Source organism: Prionailurus viverrinus, chromosome A2 (assembly GCF_022837055.1).
Source record: "Prionailurus viverrinus isolate Anna chromosome A2, UM_Priviv_1.0, whole genome shotgun sequence".
Taxonomy (NCBI): domain Eukaryota; kingdom Metazoa; phylum Chordata; class Mammalia; order Carnivora; family Felidae; genus Prionailurus; species Prionailurus viverrinus.
In genome coordinates this window covers 72,308,289-72,333,543 of record NC_062562.1, presented here as the reverse complement: position 1 = coordinate 72,333,543, position 25,255 = coordinate 72,308,289, and the positions used below count along the sequence as shown (strand labels likewise).

The window sequence follows — 25,255 nt, the reverse complement described above, 5'->3', positions numbered from 1 at the left end:
TGATCGCTGGAAACTCAAAAGTTGCCTCCTTGCAAACACCGCTCAGATCACTGACAATGAAGCCTTAACGAAACCGTGTGGTGAGAAGCGGGACTTGAACACACGCTCCTGTGCACTTACTCGCAAACACCTGCACGATTTCTCCTCGCAACCCAGGAAGCAACGGCTTTTTGGCCTGGACCTTGGATAAAAGTTTCAGACGATTCTTCCGGTATAAAAATAAAACCCTGCACTGCATCACCAACCAGAAACATCTCCTGCAACCCTGGCAAAATTAGCTGATGAGGAGAGCTCATGGTGCACGTGGTTGCCTTTTTTTTTTTTTTTCAAATTAACATCGATTTTTAAACTGTTCCCTTAAATCCCGTTTTAACACCATTACTCCTCTCTTCCCCCAAGACAGAGAAGACACAGAGTATAAGACAACGGGCAATACTTACAACTCGGACCCCAGGCTCTGGCTAGCTACTTTCTGCAAACTTCTCTTGGTGGGCTTTCTCTAGTGTGCAGACCCTCTAGGAACATTCTCGGTGTCTCCCTGCCTCCCTCACCCTCTCCCAGGCAGTGCCGCTCCCATTAGAGGAATTAAAAGTGGTTGGAGCCATGCTAAATTTAACAAGCTCATTAGTATTCTTTCTGAGTGCTTCCGAGTGAACTCTCTCTATTCAAGCCGCTCTCTCCAGCAGAAGGGTCAGGCGGCTAATCATTAAATCAAACTAATGTCACCCTATCACAATCAGCCCGAGAGAAGGAGGGTTTATTATTTCAGTTTATGCTAAATAAACGGTTTTACAAATGGTCCCCAAGCAAGGTCAACAGCAGCTTCAATTACAAGACAAACTTAACAAGAGTTGCTATAAACCAAGTACTCTGTATTGACTTAAGAACAGGCTCAACTCCACATATTGCCACTGGCGGGGTTGTACCGGAATGCATATTGTAAAATAAAGGAGCTTCTTTCTTTGCCAGAATTTGCGACTGCACAGCACAGCGACTCCTCATTCACCTGTCTCCAACCAGCTAGCTGCTCAGCTCAATTCACCCCACACAAAGGCTGGAGCCCAGACCTCAATGGACCGAGTGAAACATGTTCAAAACTAGGCTCTCTATTGTGACTGAATTTCTTAACATCTTTTCAAAAAGCGGAGAATGCCTTGAGGCTAAAGGAAGAAACAGGCTAATGGTGAATTGGGAATTCTGAGCAAATTTCAGAGCCCTTTCCTCCTAGCTTTTGAGGTTGAAAGCAAGCTCTTTCCTTTCAAGTTTCAAAGTCCTTTTTCCTCCCGCAGTGTCACAGAAGGATTTGAAAAGAAGGTAATTGTGCTCACAGTCTCCCTGATCAGAGCTTACGTCCTATTTCTGGTATTTCGGAATACTTCTTGCAATAATAGTGCATATAGCTCAATCCCTTAACCGGCCTGCACTCTGCAATTGCTCATTAAATGAACAATTGCGGGTATAAAATGCCTTTTATGTTCAAGGTCTGGATATAAGATAAGCATTCTAGGACTCTAAATTTGGTTTACTAAGGAAACTCTCCATCATTAAATTACAAAACTGAAGTCAGAATATCAGGCTTTCCCAGAAAAGTGGCACTCAGGTTTCGGTGAGCCAAAAGGAAAGGCGGATGGGGGCAGGGGGGTGGGGGGAAGGGGTGAGGGGAGGAGGCAACAAAATGTTAAGGGGAGAAAAAAAAAAAAAGAAGACTGGATGCTCAGATTTCTAGCCGAATGGGCTTCTAACAGGAGAATAGTATTTCCATGTTTCAGAAGGTCTGAGTGTGTGAAACCTCACCATTTCCATACTGAATGATTAATAATAAAGTCATCTTCAAATGGATTAAAACAGAGGTCTGAGGCCAGGTCAGGATGCAAATGACGATGTCGATGTCGGACCCCTCACAAGCAAACATCGCCCCCTTCCTTAAGCCAAGAAATAATCCTTTACCCCCACACAGTGCTATAGTCTCTGCCATCTCACGGGGTCCCCACAACAGTCCTACTGCAGCAGGACGAGGGGCTGGGTCCACTGTCCAGATCAGAAACCGGCAAGCAAGGGACACAAGAAGAGTCCCAACCATGCCCTGCTGAACGAAGCCACTCAGCCCTGTTAACGGGACAGGGGGTCTATTTGTGAACAGGTTTGGGGAGTGACACCTGGAGTCTTTAGGCACTCCCAGCCTCGGCCACCACAGCCGTTGCCAAAAGAAGACAGAAAGTAATTCCAGTTTTGTGCATAGACATTTTCAAAACTCCGCTACTCCCCCAGTAAGTTTTTGTGAATGTAACACACCCTTGGGAAGCACCCAGGGGGCCTGAATGACAAATCAATGGTGAGTCATCTGACCTCGGGGCCTGGGTACCATGAGGCATCGCAGCAGCACAGGCGTGAGACGCACACATGCCCTCTGCCGGGCCCTCGCACCCCACCGAGGCTCAGCCAATGGCTTTTGTGCACTACAGCCGCCTGTGAAGTGTTTCCACCAGCCTGGGGCCCCACCCTCCCCTTCTGAGCAAGCAGCAGAGCCCAGGTTTCTGCTTTCCTCCCAGGAAATTGCCTCGCTGTGTTTGGAAAGAGCATTATTTCATGTTTTCCTATGATGCGTCTGTTGCGTCTTGTCAGCTTTACTTCTTTGGTGATTTACATTTCGACGTTCTCTGAATAAAGACCCGGGGGACCCAAGTCCTCACCTCCCTGTTTCGGAATTCTCCTCCAAGACTTTGACCAAAGAGAGATCAGAAACGAAAAAGGGAAGAGGCTGAGTAGATTCAGAAGCATTACAGAACTAGGCTGCGAAGGAGGAATAAAGTTCCCGTAGGTTTTAGAAGCACAGTCTTGCCTCTTTCCTTCTAGACTGCAGCTAGGTCTCAGCCAGGGGCTGCTCCCTAGAATGTCTGGAGCTTGGCTTCCAAAGGCAGCGAGCAAACAATGCCTTCTCTAAGAACATTTCCAATGCCCTTGGGGTCAGACATGGCCCTTGAGCGGCTACACATACATCTCCCATTGACAATGACTGATGACAGAGGGAGTGGCCCAGATGGATCAGGAGAGAGCACTCCGCTTTGTCTGCACCCTTTAAACCAACTGCAGGGCCTGCAAGACGAGGCCAGCAGCAGGATTTGGAGCTCTGGAGAAATTCCAGTGGCAACCCTCCCCCTAAGATTATGGCGTAGCTCTCTCTTCCCGCTTTCATCAAGCAGGACGTCTCAGGTGAAAGGAGAGAAAGCAGAAAATGCTGTCCTCAGAGGACGGGCATCTTAATGTGTGAATGTTTCTAGAGTTCTTCTGCCGAAGAACAGAACTTAGTCTAGATCGACCAACTTCCCACCAGCCCGTCACCAGGAACTATCTCCTCCAAAAAAACAAGTCAGTGCTCAACCCAAGGCTGATTTCTCACCTCCCTCCCTACTACGCTCACAGAGTTCCATGCAACTTCAGAAGGGGAGCCGGGACAGAAGAAAGCAGGCAAGGAAGGCAAAATGGGAATTCAGATCACCTAAAACACCAAACCTGCAATGGCTGTTAGTACCGCTCCAAGCCCAGAGCTCCGCACGCCCAGCGAGCAGCCTCCTGCCTTCCCCAGAGACGATACAATGAGGGCTCCTTGCCCATCTGGAAAATCACGAGCTGATAACGCTATCAGCTTGTCTGAGGCCTCACCAGGCATGCCCGGTGGCCCACAGGGCTTCCATTCACTCTCCTCCGTGCCTCTGACCCCTGACAAATCCGAGGTCTATAACCCTGCTCATCCTTGCTCCTGGGCATTGGAGACCAGGACAGCAAGGTGTTCCTGTGACCTGGGGAATGCTACCCAACCTGGGGGGGCGTTTAAATCCAAACCCAAACCCAACAGTACTAACCAACTTTGAAAGTTCCAGACAGAAGGCACGAGCCAAGTCCCGCCTACGCCAGGGAAGAGAAAATAAAACAGATGAAACAGAACCCTGAGGGCCCCTGCAGGCATTCCTGTAAAAGGGAGGAGGAGATCTTCCTTATTTTCCATGAGCTTGAGAAGACCCTTCTTCGAATGAAGGATTCTAAAATGTCATGAAGCTTCTTCTATTAGCCTGCTATTAGTTGCTGGGCGCTGCTTACACAGAGTGAGTTAATTAGTGACATCAAAGGCAGCACAATAAATTCTCAGGAGGGCCAAAATTTTTTTTTTCTTTCCGTTTAATAGCGCATTTATGCCTATCTGTGAGTAACAGTCTCACGAACATTTAGGCATTAGAGATGTGTTTCAGAACTTGGTTTTCATCTTTTAGAAGCATGAAGAGCCTCTCTTTCTCACTTTGCACAAACAGACATGAACGGTGCGGATTCCAGAAGACTCACAACCAACAGTTTACCAGAAACAACGAAATGCCTGTTCCCAAAGCCGGAGCGTGCAGGTCGCTGCTGCCCGCCGTGTCCTCTGATGGGACAGGTCCTATCACTCTGGAGATCCATCCCAGCCCATTCAGCGGGAGGACTCAGAAGAGCCTTCTCTTCCTTTAAAGGCACGCAAGAATATTCTGGCAGCACTTTGGAATGGTGGCTTCCAGGTTTGCACCCCTCCTCCACCTCAAGATCAAAGTCCCATTCCCTAACCTTTCTACCATTTTTTAAATTGCAAGAATGAACACAAATTTAACTGGCTTCATCTGCTGTGTTTATGATGCATGGTTTTTGTTTTCAGAAGACTGCATAATGAGAAAGCCTGAGCATATGGCAGTATTATATTTTTAATAAAATTTTAAAGACCATGCTTACTCCATTGCAGAAATCAGACCCTCCTGGAGAGCACATTTAAATATCAAGAGAATATCATTACTGTACCGAAATGAACCAGAGGCTCCATCCCTATGACAAGATTAGGGGAGGGGAGCAGGGCTCACTTTTGCTGACTTAGCCTCTGGGCAAGGCCAGGTGGTGCTGGGTCAGGTTTCTACAACAGAAGCTCCCTCTAGCAACCACCCACTTTGACCTCAGCTATGAAATGTGTGTTTGAGAAACGCAAATTAAATGCGTTTGGATTCTTTACAATTTTACCATAGGTAAGGCAGGAGACTGCCTATCCGGCCTGCTTCACTCAGACATAAAAGTCGGCAAGTTTGTGTAACATTTTCAAGTAATGGCTCAGATACCATCTTAGGAGTGAAGCAGGAAGGGCCACAAAACCTAATCTCTCCAGAGCACATGTTCTTGGTCATAGCCAACACAGTATGCTTTGGTACCCGCTCCCCCGGTCAACTGGGCACGGTGGACACCAACTATCCCGTGAGACTGAGAACCAGGACACAAGTCAGACCTTTCTTTTGCCTCTGTTTCAGATTTCTAGGCACATTCAGGAGAACCTAACGTCCCAACACTAAGGAAATGCATTTTTTTAAGAAGTCCCAGTAAGAGCAATTAAGGAAACTGAAGACCAAATTCATCTACCTTTCTAAAATACAAGTAATTTTGTTTTCGCTCATTCTTCCTACCAGTCTCTTTTCTCAAAAGCCTGCCAACTTAAATCTACTAACCACTGGCTAATTAATAACAGCTTACATTTTCTTACTATGAGGTTGGAAGGACGATGCTTGCCTGTGTCACTTTGTCATCACTGTAACTTGATTAGAAAAGCACCGTTATTTGCCAGATGAGAAAACTGTGACACAGGGAAGCTTGGTTACTTACCCAGATCACACAGCTGCTCCTCAGGCAGAACCTGAAGCCCACGGAGTGACAACACTAAAGCCCACACTTAAGTATTTGGCTACCGGACCTCCCTACTCAGTGATAAATAAAAAATAAATTTGACTTTTGGTCCAAAATTCAAGTTTGTATAGACCTACAAACTTCATAACTACCCAACTCTGCTGCTACAGGATGAAAGCTGCCATAGATAAGACCTAAACCAATGAGCATGGCTGTGTTCCGATAAAACTTTATTCATGGATCGTGAAATGTGAATTTCATATCATTTTCACATGTCCCATTTAAAATGTAACAAACCATTCTCAGCCCATGGTCTGTATAAAAATAGGTAGCATACTGGATTTGACCACAACGGAGGCGAAGTACTACCCTAAAGGAACATTCGTCCTTTCGACACAAAACTTACATCCAGAAAACAACTGGGAACATTCCAGTAAAACTGTAAGAGCAATATTATTGAGTATGAGGAGAAATACTGAGAAATATTCATTTTCTCACACTATTAAAATATTTCCACAATTGGCCAGGTGATTCCACTTCCAGGATATATTGAAGGAAAAAATTAGCAAAGAAGACAATGATTTATGTTCAAATCTGTTCATCATAGTGTTATTTATAAGGAAAACTCATTAACCAAATACCCATTATCTTATTTGATGGCGTATGGTCATTGACTACATGCATGCAAGGATTTTAATGAACACAGAATAGAACTGTACTGATTGGCAGGAACTGCTCCGAGGCCCTCTATGCCAATCCTAAGGGGTAAGCGTGATTGCGATTTGTGCATGTGCAAAAACTCAGGCACATTTGTCCAAGAAAACACAGCTAGACAATGGCAGAGCCAAAACAGAATCTAGAGCCCATTCACTCACCCACTACCATGCTTCCAAATTTCTGGAGGAAGGAATGGTAGGAGGAAAAGAAATGTATAGTTATTTCCACACAAAATTCCTAAGTTGAAAAAAAGAAAAAAAACCCTTAAAGGAAATGTACCAAAACAACATGAAAATGTCTCTGTGGATTACTTTTTTCTTTATGTTTCTGTATTTCCCGCCATTTTGAAATGCAGAAACAGCTGGTTTGTTTACTCTTACTTCTATCGTAAGTATGACCTTTACAATAAACCTCTAGAGAAGTCCAAATTAAGTTCACCCAGATTCAAAAATTATCCCACAGATGTAGCTCCTGAAGTCTTGTTTTGAAATATTTATTCCACCTCTTAAAATCCAAGTGCCTGGCAGGCTTTTCGTACACCTAGTAAATAACTCTTAACACTGACACTGAGCTGTACAGAGATTTCAATAAACTTGTTTATTTACAATTATAGGATTATTTTTTTTAAGACTGATTGATTGATTGATGGAAGTAATCTCTACATCCAACGTGGGGCTTGAACTCACGACCCTAAGATCAAGAGTCACACACTCTACTGACTGAGCCAGCCAGGCGCCCCTAAAATTATATGATTATTTAAATTAGTCCATATCTATACACAAGTGCCTCCCAAACGACACCAAATGCCCTAACCTCCCTCCCTGCCAAACTTGGTAACTCAGCTTTCACCAGGCCACGCCTGAAAGGTATAGAGGGGAAACTGCATTTTAAACAATCATTACTACCATGGCTAGTGCTCACACTTACTGAGCACTTACTAAAAGCCGGGGTGTGTGCAAGTGCTCCGTCTGTGTTAATCCCTTTGAATGTTCACAGGCCCAACAAGTATGCAGTCTCATCACCCTAGTTCTTCAGGTAAACATCCTGAGGCTTACTTAGCAAGTTTATGCAACCCGCTTGGAGTCATACTTCAGGTAAGTGGCCAAATCGGCATGACTCCCATCTATTGTAAATGACTAGTAACCCCTGCAAAATCTCTACTGCAAAGTCTCTACTGCAAAGCCCTTAGAACACTGATTTGCTTCCCATTTTTCTATATGTATGTGGGAAGATTACGGTCATTGTGAAAACTATTCTACCTCTCCCCGTGAAAGGTATCAGGAAAAGATACTTCAGACTGCAATCAAGTGACCCGTTATCTTGCCATAGTGTTTCTGGGTTCTGAATAGTTAGCAATTCTGCAAAGGCATACTTAATACTGTCTTCTGTAGGCTTGTGTTGCAGACCTGGATGCAAGAAAAAGTCTGAGTACTTGGTTTGTGTTCAAATTAACAACAGCTCCAACAGTTAAAGCCGTACATAGTTTATGGAAGGGGGCAGATGTCCAATAGTTAAAGAAGCATATGGTTTATGGAGAAAGGGGGAAAATTGGTGCTTGGAAGCAGCTTCGCTTGGATTATTTACCAACAAATGAAAGGCCCTTCACGCCGCCCCCAGAGCATACTCCCCTCCCACAGGCTGCAGAGGAACGCTGAATGAGTCAATAAAATCAGCGACACACTAAGCAGGGACCTTCTCCCCAACGAAAGATGATTATCGAATTATGGCAAATTTAAGAAAGTTTTCTCTTTTTTAATCAAGAACAAAACCAGACTACTTCTTAAAATGCACTATTAGGAATTGTAACTGTTCCTAAAAGTGCCAGATATATTTCCATCCATGCAATATTAAAACTAACAAGCGTCTTTTCAATTTCTTTTAATGACAGGGTATGCAATAAAAATACAGCAGTGCTTCATTTAGCCAAAGGAGCTGAAGCAAAAAGAAGCAAAATAAATAAATAATAAACTTACATGGGCCACTTACCAAAAATAAAATCATTTAATTCAACCTTTTACAGGAGGTGCGTGTAGCATTTTGAAAGCAAAAATTCTCATAACACAAACCTCTCCACTTAAAAATCACTGCCAGGGGCTGGAACCGGGGCAAGATGTTATTTCTTTTTCAATTTATTTTTTAATGTTTGGGGATTAATGACATCAACAGCCATGTCGTATAATAAGGCAGCACGGTGTAATAAAAAGGGTTAGAAAACGAACGTCCCACACTTGCCTCCAGCCCTTCATCGGTGTGTGACCCAGGGTAACTTGAAATATATCAGACTGTCAGTTGCCTTATGTAACAGGCAAATAAAACTTGCCCCTCGTACTTGCCAGGGTCTTCTGAGGGTTAAAGAGTATATCAAAAAGGATCTATATAAACTATGGCATTTATGAATGCCAGGCACCAGCACTAATCCCCTCATTATCTGTTTGATAGCAACACAAAGCAGGGGGGTGGGCTGCAAGTGCCCCGGGCCAGAAGCTAGGAGGCTGATATAAGGCTTCCCCTTATATCAAATGATACGCCAGTCCACTCCACCAACCTACTGCATGAGATGAGGCAGAAAAGTGCTCCAAAATCCACCCCCCCCCCGCCACCCGCCTGCCTGGGAGCAAACCAGTGCGTACCTTTACCAAGAGCCAGGCTACACATCTGTAGCATTTCTGCTGTTTCAGAACAAGATTCAAGATAATGACTTGTAATTACAACTGATCATCTCTTTCACTTACGTCTTTGATGTACCTTGGGTCAGGCTCATAATCAACATTTACAAAGCATGCCTACTTGAAACTGGCACTGACAAGACTCCTCTCTTCTCTACTTGGTTTTCAAAGATGACTCAAGACACTTGAACCTTCCTAAGAAAACCACTTTTTGTTTCTCCAAGGATGATATTTACTAAAAAAGAGTACACAAATTCCTTGAGGGTGACGGTTGGCCGCTGACACTCATGGCCCGCTATTGTACACCGGTGGGCTAAGAGTGGATTTTATAGTTTTAAATGGCTGGAAAAATCAAAAGAAGAAGAGTATTTTATAACACATGAAAAGTGTGTGAATTTCAAATGACAGCGTCCACAAATGCACAGCCAAGTCTGTGGATTCTCATATCATCTGTGGCTGCTTTTGCACTACAAGAGCAGAACTTGAGTAGTGACGAGAGACCAAATGGTCTATACAAATCCTGAAATCGCTACTAGCTGGCCCTTAATGGGAAGCATGTGCTATCCCCTGACTTACCTGTCTGTCTCAGGACATGCTAGGAACACCCACCAGTGAAATGATGGGGCATACCTGGGAAACATACAAAATACGGCAATGCCATTTTCAAAGAACTTAGTATTGAATTGATGCTTCCAAACCTTAAGAGAACTCTAAGGTGGATCACCCCCATTTTACAGATGAAGGAATCAGGTTTAGACACGTGACCTTCGCCCAAAATCACAAGTCAGTAAAGCTGGGGATGAAATCAGTCCCCCATGATTCCAGCCCTGACAACGTATATGGTTAGTGAAAGGAGGATTCAGGCTTTTCTCGTAAACCTGAAGACAGAATACATTTCCTGTCTCCCCTCTCGATGTGCTAAGTGCCAAGAGAACTAATGAATTTCAAATATACAGTCTGAGGAGCGTGTGATTAAGGGTGGGCCTTCTTATCCAGCTTAGCGTATGTCTGCAGTTGTCTTCGCTCTGCTTGCTTTTTTCAAGAACAATCACGGAACACACAAGTACACATTTATGTCAAAAGCAACACACTCTCCTTGGAAGTTAAAGGGGATAGAGCTCATTTCCCACACAACAAGCTATTTGATGCACCTTTTTTTTTTTTCCAAGTACCAGGAAAAGTACCCTCCATTGAGCCAGATATATTCCCTCATGACCGGTTTCTGAAAGCAGGACCACCAAGAGTGCGCGCACTTTTGCCAGCAGGGATAGAGAAGGCTCACGCAAGAATCAAGGTTTGAGACTTCCTAGTCCCACCAAATTTGGGGCTCTCCTGACCAGATGCAGCAGCAAATGCTGTCAGGGTTCCCAGACAGTGTTTCTGCAACTTGCATGAAAAACTGGGTCCAGGGGGTTTAGGTCTGGCTGAGTCAAAGAACACAAAGAACACACACGGGCTCGGGCTGGCGGTTCTGCACTCTAGTCACATAGACGCATCCTTGTCAAGGTCCCCGTGTGCCCCAGCACCTAACCTGACCTTCCGAGAGGTGTATAAACAAAAGGCTGCTGCCTTTGTGGCTCCTGTGACTGTGGTTTTCCTAGACATGGCATTGCCGGAGAAAACAGCCACGGCGTTGGTACAATGGACAGGTGGACAGTTAACTTGGAGTTGAGAGACGGCTACTGGAAGGAAAAAGTTCTTCAGGTGTGAGGGTGGGTGTCCAGACCCCGGGGACCTTCTTAGAGGACGTCTGGGAAAGTCTTAGGTGAATCTACTCTAATTCAGATTGTCAAGAAGGCTGGCCAAACCCCACCTAACCCCTCAGGGACGCCTTCAACCATAGTATTAGCAATGGCTCTGATGCTCCAAGATAGTCCACCTTGGCCTTGAGGGCGTCTGCATGGTTTTGTTTGTTTGTTTTTGCACTTTTCTTTCTTCTTTAATTCACATCTTGCTGACACAAGTGGAAATTCGTACTTCTTGGCAGAAAAGCTTTAACTTTACTGCCAAGCCATGCATGCAAAGTCTTCCATTGCCGTCTCATTGCCTGGAACACTTCGACTCAAGTCTTCAGGAAGAGCTGGAGAAGACAGCAACCAAAACATATCATCCAGGCAGTTTTATTGTGCCTGACAATTCTATTAATTCTATTGGGTCTCTTTCATCTATTCTATAATTTATAGGGGGAAAAATGTCCCAGTAAGGTCCAGCTAGCAAATGTAACAGCCTTCCCTATAAAAGCATTGCGTTCTCCGTTCGCTGAGCAGAACATCAGCAACCACCGCAACTTTGGTCCCGGCTCAGCCTCAAGAGAAGTTGCCTCCCCTTGGCTCTTAAGTAGTGCAGCGACAGTAAAGGAAGCTCAATTTTATTTGTCTTCCTTCCTATGCATTACTGGTGCTGGATTCCCTGGGAGGAGCGGTCCAGCAGAGGAAGAAGGAAACGCTTTTTTTTTTTTTCGACTTCCACCTGGTCTTCAAATCTGCACCACAAACCCATCTTTTCCTGCCAAACAGCAACAGTTTTCGCAAATTACGGCATTCCATCCAAACACTGTTTCTGGGCAATACTGACCTCTTTCTGAAGTATTCAGGCAATCGTCTTCCTTGCCAAAGGCCTCATAAATTATTCGGAGTAAAACCGAGACGGGCGCTGACCTCTATCCACCTGCCTTCCCTCTCATTCGATTCCTTCTTTGCGCCACGTTAAAGAGTACTTTTTAACTGCCACATACCCCGATGCTGACACCAGGGATGCTCATCCCAGCCACCAGCTCGCCTCTTTCTTAGAGTCGCCTCCCTCTGATTTGCCTTTTCTCCAGCTAAATCTCTGTTGGACCCAACACCGCCTCCCTCTGATACACCATCTGTCTTCTGTACACATCAGAACCACTGAACAAACCCTAAGATCTCCTGACCACCAGTGTCTGGACTTTGTATGGCTTGCACTGGACTCCTGAAGTTGTCTGCAACGTTCCAAGAAGTGTCATTTGGCCGTTTTAATGGCTTCCTCTCTGCACCGATGCTTCCATTCAAGTAACTTTTAAGTACCTGTCTTTCTCTATCATTTAAATTTGAATGGCTCCAAAATGTGAATATCCAGGCCACTGTAAATTCATTTACCCAATTTTAATCGGTCTAACAAAAATCATCGCCGGCCTGGGTGGCCAGTCTGGTTAAGCACTGGGCTCTTGATTTTGGCTCAGGTCATGATCTCATGGTTTGTGGGTTCCAGCCCTGCACTAGGCTCTGCGTTGATGGTTCAGAGCCTACTCGGCATTATCTCTCTCTCTGTGTCTCTCTCTGCCCCTCACCCACTCTCTCTCTCTCTCTCTCTCTCTCTCAAAATAAACAAAAAACTATAAAAAAAAAATCATCGCTAAAAATATCCTGTACATACCCTGTACTACAAAGTTCTGAAAAGTGTTAATGTTTTTTTTGAGAGAGAGACAGAGACAGAGAGCTAGCAGGGGAGGGGCAGAGAGAGAGAGGGAGACTCGGAATTCAAAACAGGCTCCAGGCTCCAAACCGTCAGTGCAGAGCCTGACGCAGGGCTCGAACTCATGAATTGTGAGACCATGACCTGAGCCAAAGTCAGACGCTTAACCAACTGAGCCACCCAGGTGGCCCCAAAAGGTGAGGTTTTAACTATGGTTGTATGCTCCCGTGTTTCCATCCATTTAAAGAGTCTACAAAGAGGTTTCTTTTTTTTTAAGTAATTAAACTCCACATTCTAGGAGTTTTATTAGTGCAAGAGAAAGCAATAATGAAAGATGAAGAATTAAAACCTATTCAACAGACTGCACTCCCTGGCAGGTATACTGAATCTGTTGAATACTTTTGCTTTAGAGCAACCCCCTACAGAAACCACAGAAACCACCAAAAGTGCTAGTAAAATATTTCCTTATCCAACATGAACTGTCTTGCTGTGTTCCTATTTGAAAGTTTTGGGAGTTAAAATAATTTGCAAGAGCATCAGGGTTTTCATGGGGGGCTGGGAGGATTTTTATTTAATTACTTTTTAAAATAACCCCCTCAGAAATACGGATTCCTAAAACCCAAAGACAGAAAAACCCATTTTTCCACATGAACCCTGAAAAAAAATGAGAAAACAGAAGCCACAGACTAGCTTAATGACACTGATCAGGTCACAAAAAGAAATGTGTCGCACAATTTATCGTGTCATTAAAAACTGTATAAGGCTGGTGCATTTGGGGGTCTCCTTCCCCACTCACTCCATGGCTGGCCTTGGTTTCATTGAAAACTAGCCGCTGGTGATACCAAGTCCTGAACCTGTTTACTGCTCTGCCATACTGACCACGGAAAAGAACACTTAAAAATCTCCTTAAAAGTGAACAAGTGAATTCTGTAAAGTCACGGATCATCGCAACATTCTCAACAACTCAATCAAAGACGTAGAACCCGGTCTGGCAAAGGAGCTTCAAACCATAGAAAAAATACGCTATGCTGGGAAACAGGTATCTCGTGAATCCTAAAATCTCATACATTTGATCTTAATTCCAAGAGTGAAAAACGTGCAGTACCGAAGACCAAAACACTGTTACAAGTTCCTGTGATGCACTGCCGAAAAATCTTCTCCTCTGCTCGCAAACCTTCCAGGAAGCCAGGGGTCGACAAGACCAATCAATCCCAAGCTGCCTGGCCTGAATACAGGCTCTGTGCACAAGGAACCACCTTCAGCCTCCTCCCTCCCCAGCCTCTGAGGCTGCACCCCTCCTGCCCAATGCCTCCAGGGCATCTCTCCCACTCTTCATAACTAGCTGCGTATTTGTTTATCTCTGCCAGGAGAACCCCTAGAATGTGAGCTCCCTGAGGGCAGGGGCTGCATCTAGCTGCTGCAGGTTCTCTTACACACCAAGCACACCACAGGCACTAGAGAATCCCCCCGGGGCGGGGGGTGAATCCGGAACTGACATGCAGAAGGACTAGCAGGTGCTGTCTGGTCCTGACCGGGCAGGTCTGCTGCTGCTACCGTGTTGTTTCCAAGGGGGGTGGCAGCATCGACCTGATCAGGATGAAGGCCAAAGAGGAAAGGATTCTAGGGGGCCTGGGGTGGGGGGGTGTCCGGCAATGGGGCCCCAAGAAACAAGATGCCAGAAACAGAAGCACAGCTCTAAACAGGGGAGGGGTGACGAAGAAGGGAGAGAGGGAAGGAAATCAGCTATGGCACCATTTCTCCAGGGGCTGGTTCTGCTTATCTGTGCTCCTTTTACTGTTGCCAGATTATTAAGAACATCATGTTGGGGGGCGCCTGGGTGGCTCAGTTGGTTAAGCATCTGACTTCGGCTCAGGTCATGATCTCACAGTTCGTGGGTTCGAACCTCGCATCGGGCTCTGCGCTGCCAGCTCAGAACCTGGAGCCTGCTTCAGATTCTGTCTCTCTCTCTCTCTTTCTCTGCCTCTCCCCACCCCACCCCCTCTCTCAAATATAAATAAACATTAAAAAAAATTTTTTTAGAAGAACATCATTATTGTTGTTCATCAATTTAAGGCTAGTGTCCTTTGATGGCAGATAAAACATTAAGGACACCAAAGCAATGAGAGTGAAAATAAGCAAACAGACAAAGGACACATACTGTTCTACCAAGGGACTCCCTCCCAACATCGGTGTTTCACCTGTTCAAGGTGGAGATTTGTCATGTGTCCAATACTCGCTTCTTGGGAGTCACTGGGGAGATGAAAATGTAGCCACGCATATGAGAGAAGTGTAGAGTGATTCGTAGTTTACAGAGATACCCATACAACTGGAAATATACCGACAAATACCTGGCTCTCCTCAAGACACTGAATTGTCGGGTTGGATGTGTTTGCAGAAGGTATTGATAAGTTTTAAAGAGATACACACAATTGACGGATTAAAGAATAATAATTTAAGAAACAAGCCTTTCCCTCCACGTACAGAGAGAGGGGGCAGCAGAGGGGAGGAAGGTAACTGCCAGTTCCTTGCAAGGGCAGGGCATTTTTATGTAGCACATGGGTTTTGTTTTTTTTTTTTAAACTCTCAGTCTTTCATCTTCTCTCTGGTGAGGACTGCATTTGCCACAGGCTGATAAGTGAATGTGGCAGAACTTCAAAACTCATGTCAGCCAAAGAATCTAGAGACAGAGAGAAAAAAAATCAGACATAAAGCTGGTAAAAGGCAGCTATAAATTTTTTTAATGCCTTTTATTTAATTCTACCAAAAGATCACACAGCAATGTGATCTAGATTTGGTCCATCTCTCAAACTCGGCTCATGCACGCACATGGCCTAAGTCCAACTCCTTACCCCAAAGATGTGGTTTTCATTAAACCAGTAAACCCAGGCAAGTTGCTTGTAAGACCAATGTGTTAATAAACTCTTTCCTCTGACGACCATTTGAACCTTCAAGTTTACTGGGGCGAATCAAGAACTGACAAAGAAGAAAATAACAGGACAGAAAATGTAATTCTCCACGTAAAGATGAGAGGCCAGCCTGAAGCCCACAGCCATTAGCTACAATTTAGATCAGTCCTTGGTACCTTGTTAAGAGAACTTCATTACTCTCATCCTAACCAAAAGGAACTCCGTGGAAAGACAGGACAAGAACACGGTCCATGCAAGTTCACGCTGCTCTTCTACTTTCTGTTCAAGAGACAGAGGTGCAGGGGGGCCGAAGAGGCATGTGGACACATGAAGCTGGTTAAAATGCCATCTAACACCAGGGCTACCAAGACATCTACTAGAATATTTACAACAGCACCATTTGTAACCAAGAATCTGAAACTGCCAAATGCCTGTCGGCAGTGGAAAGGAGCCACATCGTGACACATTGGCGCACAAAGGAATACTACAGAGCAAGGTGGACGGACATCTACAGCTACCCAGAAGAGGGGTGCATCTTACAAACATAATGTAGAGCAAGAGGGAAGACGCCAGACACAAATGTACCAAGTACAAAAAACAGCCACAACTCACCTACGCTGGTAGAAGTCAGGGGTGAGGGGGCTCAGAGGTACTTACGGTGGTCGGTTTCTGGGGCTTGGTGCCGGCTGCACAAGTACATTTGGTCTGTGAAAATCTACGACATGTGCACTTCCCTACACGCATCCTTCCTTCAGTGGAAAGTGGGAAAAACTTCCAAACCGTTTCTAAACATCCTCTTCTTCAGACTCCACTCATGTGCTCCCATTCCCAAGTGCTATTCTCTTTCTTAAATATGACACTTCCACCTGTGTATTTCAAGTGGCTTAATACAAATACACTCAGGGGCACTGGGGTGGCTTAGTCAGTTAAGCATCTGACTCTGGATTTTGGCTCAGGTCGTGATCTCATGGTTCATTGGTTCGAGTCCCACATCAGGCTCTGGGCTAACAGCACGGAGCCTGCTTGGGATTCTCTGTCTCCCTCTCTCTCCGCCCTTCCCCTGTTCTCTCACTCTCTCTCAAAATAAGTAAATAAACACTTAGAAAATACAAATACATTCAAACTCACACCATCTAAAAAAGTGTTACTCTGCAACAGAAAACAAAAACAAAAACAAAAAACTCCCTAATAGGCAGGGGCGGGGGTGGGAGGGATGAACAGGCAGTTCACTGAAGAAGAAATTTAAATGCACCAGGAGAAAATAAGACGTAGTTTTTAACTTCATTACATAATAAAGGAAGTGAGCACTGAAACAGGACACTGGTTTTTTGTTTGTTTGTTTTTTGGCCTTGCTACCAAATTAGGAAGAGTGGGTGAAGGCTGAGTGAGTAAAGGAGAAAACAACATTGCCAGCAGGGTAAAAGCAGTACATTGAGTACTCTCACGTTCCTGTCCACCAGTTTGGTGACCTGTGTGACAAGTCTTAAATGTCTATCCCAGATGGCCCAATACTCCCTTTGCTGGGTACGTATCCAAAGGAGTCATTTAGCTTCCATGCAAAGTCTTGGTTTCAAGGATGCTTGCTGAAATGCTATGTGTAACAGCAGGGAACTCCTAAATGGCCCAACAATAGGAGAGGAATAAGCAGAGAGGAGAGGTGGGAGGCCAGGAAGGAAGCGTAGACCAGAATGGTCACAGGGGTGGTTATCTCTGCGCGGTCGATGAGGAGTGGTTTTTATTCTCTTCCACTTGCTGCATTTTCTCACATTTTTCTAGAATTAAAAAAAAAAAAAAAGCCTTCAAGGAATATTTAATTTAGAGAGAAATAGGTCTTTGCAGAGCTATCTCAGGCTTAAATATTACCCATTTCCTACACAGAGCGCAATGGCTCTTTAAGAGAGCTCTTGGTCTTTGTGAAATATGAGTTAGCGGTAAATAAGAGTGATGCCAGAACCCTCACCGCAATTGCCACAATCAAGTATTTGAGCATTTTTTTTCCCCTTTCCTAAATCCCCCTCGGGGGTGGGAAGGAGGTATTACACACTCTTTGAGCTCATGCCCAGTTTAACCCTGATTCCCCAGACAAAATACAACCTGTGAGGATTCATGTGTCTCTCCTCCCTGCAGCTAACACCCAGCTGACTCAGCACACGGCTATTTATTAATCATTCTGCGTGCAATCACACAGTTCTAGAAAAACTGCAATGGCAATGTCTTCCCCTGCAAACTCACATTGTTTTTTCCAGCTCTTCTGACCCTCTGCAGCTCTAGGCACTATATTGTCAGATCACTCTGTCCAGCCTCTCACTTTGGCTTGGAACAAGTGTTAGATTCAAAAGTGTTGGTTGAGATTGCAAAATTCTCAAAGGTTGCTCAGAAATATGGGATGTGTAATAATAATAATAATAATAACATAATAAATAAATAAATAAATAAATAAATAAATAAATAAATAAAGGGGGGGGGCTGGGTGGCTCAGTCGGTTAAATGTCTGACTTCAGCTCAGGTCATGATCTCACGGTTTGTGAGTTTGGGCCCTGCGTCGGGCTCTGTACGCACAGCTCAGGGCCTGGAGCCTGCTTGAGATTCTGTGTCTCCTTTTCTCTCTGCTCCTTCCCTACTTGTGCTCTGTCTCTTTCTGTCTCAAATAAACGTAAAAAAAAAAATTTTTTTTTTTTAAAGAAATCTGGATGGGATGGGATTTTGTGCCCTTTTCTATCATATAAGTAACTGTGTCATGCGTTTCACAAAACAGTATGTTTTTGGCTTCTGTATGTGAAAACCTTAGGATTTTAAAAATCCTTTCCGACAAGAAGAACTGAAAAAGGAGATCATGAGTCAAAGCACATACGGAAGGAATTAGACAGGAGAGTTTCCAACTCCTATGCCATGATGGGGAAGCGATGTGAAGATATGCATGTGTAGAAAAAAGGCTAGAAGGGAATGTGCTAAAATGTTAATTTTCACCCATATGTGAGTAGCGGAATTAGGGTGAACTTTAGTTTCTTTTGCTATGTTTTTCAATATTTTCTACATTCAGTATTGCTTTGCTATTAGAAAACCATAATCATCAAATGCTACGGGACACAGAAAGTGCAGTGAGACAGAAAGGACAGAGGCTGGGCATCAAAGGCTCTGGGATGTGGGGCTTCTCACAACATGAGAGTTTATAATTTCCAAAGGTACTTTTTCCAAAGGTATGCCGATGCTTGGCACTGAACTCTCCTGAGGATTCCCCTTCCCACTGCAGAAAACATCGGACATTCATTATCCACACAGGGGTTAGATACTAGAAAAATAAAGGAAAGACCTAAGACCATGTTTTATCTATTTCTACTAGGAATTCTCCCCTATGTTTTAATGATGTTTTGGGGGCGAGGGGGGAATGTCTCTTTTTTTACCCACAAAAGTTAAGCACAGTGTGCCCTCACACTGACCCTAAGGATAAAATCATGTGAACAGCTCCAAAATGAGGCAGGGGACCCCTGCAGGATTCACACATGCTGCTCAGGTCCCAACAGCTCATTTTGGGTGGATCTCCTAGGTGCCCTCACTGCCCCACCATGGGCCTGTAGGACAGAAGATAGACAGCACTTTGGACGGCCACCGCGGAGGATCCCCGGAGTTGGAGAGTTTGCACTACTGCGTTTCTATCAATCAGCACAATTAGATGGTAAAATGAAGAAGCGGAAACGCTTAACGGGCTAAAAAGATGAAGTGGCCTCAAAACCATCCTCGGCACCGCCGTCCTGGGTCATAGCCTGTCCGGAGGCTCCCTCGCTGGGTGGTGCGGGCAGCTCCGGGGATGGACAGCACTCAGACATCCCAACTCCCCCGGTCTGCCCTCCCACCTGGGCTCCAACGCGCTGCCCAGGATAGGAGAAGAGTCTTCAGCAGCAGAGGTGAGATTTACCCTGGAGTAAAGGTAACACAAGTCCTCACTTACTGTTAGCAGCTTGCATTTAACAGGACACTTGAAGAGCTCTGCATGGACCCTGCAGCTGCCCTGTGAGCTGTGAAGAGGACCGCACATTGTACAATGGCGGAAACCGAGGCTCAGAGAGATGAAGCCCCCTATTCAGAACCCCATTGGTAGGGAATGGCAGTCAGAGCGAGACAGACAACCAGTCAAGACACGGGCCAACGAGCGCGATCCTCCCCAACCCCAGCAGCGCCTCTGGTAAGACCCTGCCCTTTGGAGGGGGGACCGCTGTCAGCCACCTACTGATGGTCCCTCGCTATCTTCCTGCCAAGTCAAGCTGTCGTGACAATGGTTAGGTTTTCCTCTTGCATCGTGCCACAGGCAGCTGCACTGCAGGGGCTCCTGAAATGCCTGAAGCCTGGCTCATCTGGGGAGATAGAGCCTTCATGAGCACCAGGCTGGGTGAGCCGGGCTGCCCTTGACAGACACATGGGCAAGAACAGTCTAACACACTCTGAGAGCTCTCCTCCCTCGTGTGTTCCTGCACAGCCCAAGTTACTTACTTCTAAGGCCCAAGTCTGGCTCTAGTGTCTGGAAAGGGAGTTTTTAAACTGTGTTAGTATTACCTTTGTGGTCTCTATAATAAGTCTAGTGACATGAATGAATGAGCGTCCTGCACAGACCTGGGGTAACAAGGTTGCGGTCCATTTTTGCTTTTGTGTAAAGCTGCCCCGACTTATTCTGATTTAGACGTCAACACACAGAATAATATTCTCCAACAACGTTTCTTCTGTATTTTTCCTGTTCTCCTTCCCTTTCTTCACTTGCCTACCAGAATAGACCTGCCAGAAGAATGACTAGAACATTCCAAACCAGGCTCCTGTCCTAAGCACATAGGGTTTTCTGAGTCACTGGTCCCCCCAAAGCAGAAAGAACCTCGGGTAATTCTGCAGGAACACTATCAACTGAAATAACAGCCAGTGGCCTCAAGAAGGGCCTGTGTTCTCTCCAAAGTAGAAGGGACCCAGGGCAGACAAGGGAGAAAAGTAAAAGCTGTCACTGAGAACAAAAGCAGAGCTCATCCATTCGGTTCTTACAACTTTATACGTGTGGACATTACATACTGGACACGCACCTGGCCACTGCCACGTGGCTTTGGTTTCTGAGACGTGTTGAGGGATTACAGAAATATTTGGCCAACTGTGATAACTCTACAAAATATCCCAACTTAAGATTTCTTCCAAAGGACCAAAAGGACAACGCAAAGCAGATTCCTGATGGTATCGGACTAAAAACAAAATTAAGCGTAGGATGGTTTCACGTGTTCCACAGGGTAAAACTTGGCAAATATGCCAAGGGCATTCATAGTCAGAGTATAATAAAAATACACAACCATTCCAATTGCTCCCAACTTTCAGGGGGGCATTTTTATCACACTGAAAATCAATTAAAGATGCCCATCACCTGTTAACACCTGGGCACCTAGTTTTTCTTTTCTGCCTTCTTCCACCTAAACCAGGTAAACTCCCCCACCCTCAAAGTTGCAGATTTTGTTTGGCCACTCTCATCTGTGAGGAAATTGGGGAACTGACCCTCCGATTCTGGTTTCCTGACTAGCTCCCTGGGAACCGGTTCCACATCGCGTCTACAGAGGACACTCTGTGTCCGTCTTTCCACTGAATCCACCTCTCGGCCGACTCCACGCACTTGGCCTCCTTCACCCCCGACGCCTGTGTATTCATTTCCTCCCCTGGAAACATCCACGGCTCCGTGTTGCTAACCAGCTGCCGGAACGGAGCAAAGCCTCAGACATCGGCCCTTTGCCGGCCGACCTGGGAGTTCACGGTGCCTCTTCACCGACACATAGAGCATAACTGAAGCCCGTCTCGGTTCACACACACAAAAAAGCCTTCACATGTTCACAGACCTCCTCTTTCATCTGCAGCTTCTGTTCGTTTTTGATGAACTGTGTTCGTCCGCTGCCCCCTCCCTGGGGCCGCACAGAGGGTGACAGCAGGGCCGTGGAGTCTGGCTGCCGGGGTTCAAGGCCCCGCCCCTCTCTGCACTCAGCTTCGGTTCCTCGTCGGAGGCGCGGGCGCGAGCAGAGCAGCGGGCTTGCCGCGAGGATTAAGCGGACGCACATGAGAAGCGTGCTATAGATGTTAGTTCTCAGAAGAACCTCTCACCCCACGCTGCAGACGCTCTGTCGGCAGAGTGTGGGATGTCTCTGCTGCCTGATTTATAGAAATTCAGCCGGTTCCCTCGGAGTCGCACCCATTGTGAGTCCTTTCAGTTCCAAGAGAGGCCTTGAGGCTAGCTGATCAAAAAACACACCGCGCGTGTGGCATTTCATCCACCTCCCCCGGGGTCTGTAACCAACAGGGATCGATGTTTTTAGCTGCCACTTGGCGGTGACGCGAGCGCGAATAAAGTCCACGGGACCAATCCCCCCCCCTACCCCGCCCCGCCCCAAATGCTCGCCTTCGGCACCTCAGTCCAGTTGTGCGAGCCAAGGAAACAAACTTCAGCCCTCTGGGCCTCGGTTGCTTCCTTTTGAAAACCGGAGGTGACGGCAGTTCCCCTTACAAACGTTCTGCGGGCAGGGAACAAGTTTAGTTTTGCAAACTTCTGTGGAAAAGCAAAACCTGTGGGAGTAAGTTCGCCCACTAAGATGAATAACAACACAGCGACATCCGAAGCTAGTGAATGCCATGCTGTGCGCAACCCTTCACGGCACTGATTTCCTTAAATCTTCACCACAATCTTAACCATTCCTATTTTGGCAGGGAGAAAACCAAAGCTCAGAGAGGGTAAGAAACTTCCCCAAGGTCACACAGCAGAGTCAGAAACAAAGCCTGGGCCCAGGGAATCCTCAGCACTACTGTCATTTGTGGCGTGTCTGAACTTGTCCACCGAGCTCCACGTCACACACAGAATGATGGAGGAGGACAGCCACACGGGTGAGCCAGCAAGGTCATCCAAATCAGGTATGGTGACCAATAAGTGTCAGATGTCCCAGCCAGCCTGTCATGAAACCCCATCTCTACTGGATTTAATGTGCACTCAGACCCCATTACCCGTACCCCACATATGTTGGGGCTGACCCAAGGATATCCTCAGAGATTCGTCAAGATGCCAGAAGGAGCTGGGTTCCAAGCAGAGGTCCAGAGAACGCCGCCTCCACAGTTTTGTGTGCTGCTTTGCCCCTAGGTTCTGACAAATCCTGTTCAGGCCCATACACTACTCTGTTTCTCTGTTTCTCTCTCTCTCTCCCTCCCTCCCTCTCCAGGTGCTTGGCCCAGCTTGGCCCCAAAACCTCCTCAGTCAGAAGAAACAGAACAAGACATGAATTCATGCAAACAGATGCCCAAAGTTAGCTGTACAAATAACAGCCTCCCAGCCCCGGTCTGAACTCAGCTGGGACAGCCTGCCTCCTCACCCTTCAAGGGTCTCAGACAACCTGCTTCTTTAGCCCTAGGCTACAGAGAAAAAGAAAAGGTCCAAAACTTAATTTGGCGAGGATTTCCTCCAAGGCACCACTTCCCGAATCTTCAACGAGCTGTGCTGCTCTTCTCCGGACCTGAGTTGAAGGCAGCATATCGATCGCCAGGTCTGCAGCCCAACTCCTGAGCTCCGCTGCCTGGAGGGGCTGGGAAAGCCGGCAGGGCCCAGGAGCCCAGGAGGAGCGCAGGGGCTCTGCCCTCCCCTGGGCACCCGTAAAACCCTTCCCTGAATTTCAAGGTGACGGCCAACATACTGCACAGAAAGCACACACCAGACTAAAATACGGGAGCGGACCCAGGTCATAAGTGAACACTGCAAGGGGCCAAGAACGGGGGCACTTGTGTTTATTCCCGTGTAATTTGCCTACTTACTGAGCCCTGTTGTGTGACACAGGGCATTGTGCCAGGGGCCGATGGGACCATCTCTGTACTCCCTCTGGGAGCTTACAGGCCCCTGGCAGAGCCTGTACTCTAGTGGGGGTGAGCAGAAGTGGAGGGGGTCAGCAAAGTCCCCAGGGGACCCTCAGATTGAGTAACGGGAAACAGCTCGAGATTCCAGCGCTGGGAGAAGAGAGAACCGGGGGGACGGTGGGCACAGGAGGTCGGCACATTCAAAGAACAAAAACATACAGGCCACTCCCGGGACTTCAAACATAGAGGAAGGTGTCATCGTGATGGGTCCTCCGGAAGCCAGGGGCACTGAAAGTGAAAAGGTTAACAAGGGGGCAAAATGAGGCCACGTCCACTGCCATCACCGGCCTGCAGGTGAGGAGACCCAAGTGCAAAAAGGCAAAGAACAGATATAGTAAATGGCAGCGTCCTTCTGACACCAGGACCCAAGCCTGTGACCCATGATCTCCAGTTCCACTTTTCTGCGGCTTTAAAATGTAGAAACATAAACAAAGCAGGCAAGAATATCCAATGGGAAAAAAGAATGTCTCTTCAACAAATGGTGTTGGGAAAACTGCACAGCAACATGTAGAAGACTGAACCTGGACCACTTTCTTACATAATACACAAAAATAAACTCAAAAAAGATTAAAAACCACAATGTGAAACCTGAAACCACAAAAGTCCTAGAAAAGAGCATAGTAACTCCTCTGACATAGGCCATAGCAACATTTTTCTACATATGTCTCCAGAGGCAAGGAAAATAAAAGCAAAAATAAACTATTGGCACTACATCAACATAAAAAGCTTCAACGCAGCAGAGGAAATGATCAACAAAACTAAAAGATAACCTACAGAAGGGGAGAAGGTATTTGCAAATGACACATCTGATGAAGGGTTAGTATCCAAAATATATAAAGAACTTATACACATCAACACCCCAAAAAACAAATAATCCAATTAAAAAATGGGCAGAAGAAGCGAACAGACAGTTCTCCAAAGAAGACATCCAGATGGCCAACAGACACAGGAAAAGCTTCTCAACATCACTGATCATCAGGGAAATGCAAATCAAAACGACAATGAGATACCACCTCACACCTGTCAGAATGGCTAAAATCAAAAACACAAAAGACAACAAGTGTTGGTGAGGATGTGGAGAAAAAGGAACCCTCTTGCACTGTTGGTGACAATGCAAACTGATGCAGCCACTGTGGAAAATAATGTGGAGGCTCCTCAAAAAGTTAAAAATAGAGCTACCCTATGACCCCGCATTCACACTACTGGGTATTTATCTGAAGAATACATAAACACTAATTCAAAGGGATACATGCACCCCTAGCAGCATTATTTACAACAGCCAAACTATAGAAGCAGCCCAAGTATCCACTGATAGATGAATGGATAAAGAATATTGTGTGTGTGTGTACATATATATATATATATGTATATTCTGCTATATTATGTATGTATACTGTTATTTATATCCTGTTATATATAGATGTTATATAATATTCCTTTACATATATGTTACATACCTACATACATATATATACATATGTATATAACAATATTACTCCACCATAAAAAAGAATGAAATCTTCCATTTGCAACAATATGGTTGGAGCTAGAGAGAATAATGCTAAGTGAAATCAGAGAAAGGCAAATACCGTCTGATTTCATTCATGTATGGAATTTAAGGCACAAAACAAGTGAGCAAGGGGAAAAAAAGAGAGAAACAGACACACAAGCCAAGACTCTTAACTACAGAGAACAACCTGATGGTCACCAGAGGGAAGGTGGGGGATGGGTGGGCGAAATAGGTGATGGGGATTAAGGAGAGCACTTGTACCACCTGAAACTGAATGTTAACTATTCTGGAATAAAATAAAATGCAGAAATTACAAATGTCAAATTTGATGCAAGGATGATCATTAGCAAGCAGTTTAACAAGGGGATGCAGGGACTAAAGCCAAACTGCAAAGGGAATCAAGTTCAAAATCGAGTTTAAAATCATAGACAGATCAGCAG

At 45.7% G+C, this 25,255-nt stretch overlaps 1 protein-coding gene across 4 annotated transcripts in view; it reads right to left on the bottom strand.

Annotated features, from left to right (window-relative positions):
* The window catches only part of GLI3 (GLI family zinc finger 3), a 279,910-nt gene that overhangs the window by 193,771 nt on the left and 60,884 nt on the right, over positions 1-25,255 (bottom strand). The window contains exon 1 of one of the 4 annotated variants that reach the window (XM_047849883.1): positions 21,259-21,376. The exons of the other annotated variants lie outside the window; for them this stretch is intronic. The gene's annotated coding sequence lies outside the window, so the exon portion shown is untranslated. Of the gene's footprint in view, positions 1-21,258; positions 21,377-25,255 lie in introns of those variants that run through there. 4 annotated transcript variants of the gene reach the window in all.